This window comes from Somniosus microcephalus, chromosome 9, assembly GCF_052327205.1.
Source record: "Somniosus microcephalus isolate GS21.2 chromosome 9, FLI_Smic_1.0, whole genome shotgun sequence".
Lineage (NCBI taxonomy): Eukaryota > Metazoa > Chordata > Chondrichthyes > Squaliformes > Somniosidae > Somniosus > Somniosus microcephalus.
Window position 1 is genome coordinate 49,442,971 of NC_140995.1, and position 1,473 is coordinate 49,444,443.

The 1,473-nt window shown below is 40.5% G+C and overlaps 1 pseudogene; it reads right to left on the reverse strand.

Annotated features, from left to right (window-relative positions):
* Positions 1-963: 963 nt before the first annotated feature.
* On the reverse strand, positions 964-1,057 carry LOC147112370 (U6 spliceosomal RNA; annotated as a pseudogene).
* Between the last annotated feature and the right edge of the window lie 416 nt (positions 1,058-1,473).

A 1,473-nucleotide genomic window follows, 5' to 3' on the forward strand; every position in this document is an offset into this window, starting at 1 on the left:
ACTGTAGGAAAATAATTGCTTTGTAGGAATTAACGAATTCCTACGAATAACGGAGATCGACACAGGAGAACAATTAAACAGGTCTTTACTCAACGGAGATGCCACGAGGACTGCCTGGGCAGCCCCGTGGTTTGCGACGTGACGTCATCGCGTTTTCCTGCGCTCTTAAAGGGGCCACGCCCCGTACATGCAAACTCTATATACAAAACACAGTAATGCCTAACACAATGGTACAGGTTTAGGCTGGTGTTAGAACATCGTTAAAGAGAATTATATACAGTTAGCCAGAGTCATTCAGTGGTTCTGCCACGGCTTTAGAATTATTATTATTGAATTGAGACATGGACATAGCCACCAGGCACAGATTTTTATGAATAACTTAACAAATGTAATCAAACACTGTCAGCCTGATCAGCGATGAGCTCAGTGCTATGTGAGTAAGCTTGTAGAGGTTGTCTCCAATGGTTTGTAGATCAGTCTGTAATTCAGATGGTCTGGATGGCTCATTCTTTGTTTCCAGTGAGTAAAATAAGTGCAACAAGGGCTGCTCGTGTACGGATACCAGCACATTCAGCAAATCTTACTCCAATAACTGAAAGAGCCACTCAACATTGGTTAGAAGTAACCTCTTTTGACCATTATGTGGAACCAGTTGTGTAACTCGGAGCATCGTAATATATACTGCACCTCATCTCAACAATGTCCTCTCAACAGGCAAACCATCCTCTACTCGAGATTTAGCTTTGAAATTTAAATCCAATGTATTCGACTGCTCATTCAAAATCAATGAACTCAGCAAAGACTAGGAATTGAACCGTGGAATCTCCCTGCTTTGCATGGCTCAGCAGCGCACTAGGACGTGTATAAACTGACTGCACCACCAGGGATGGAAAATTAACGCCCGTACAGGGATTGCACCCACGACCTCAGTGTCACTCTCACCACATTCTAACCAACTGATGTAGAAATATGGAATGTTTCACCAATTTGCATGTCATCCTTGTGCAGGAGCTATGCTAATCTTCTCTCTCTCCTAATTTTAGTATAGAACTTAGTTTCTATCTCCAAATGTGTAATTCTAAATGATCTATCTTTGAAGGCGGTATAACAATAGGGAAAGCCATCCGCCTCCAAATATATTGATGATGGTACCAAAGCTTTACAGTAAGTTGGTTCACACAATTGATCAGTCTGAAATACTTTTGTTTTTATAGTGCAGTCTTTGAGTAGACATGACAGCTAAATGGTAGGTCGCCTTAAAATATCACCGTAAAGTTACCTTGTAAACCAATATACTTTGTGGCATAGAATTAACATCCAATTAGTAAAAGGTCTGGAGAGGCCAATTGGTTGTCACTTAAAGGTATAATATCCCTTTTCTAATTATCTATGACTGCTAAGATGAAAGAAGCATGTTTCGAGAAGGATTAGATGTCAAGAGATCCTAATATCAAGGAGATTACTTGCAATGTC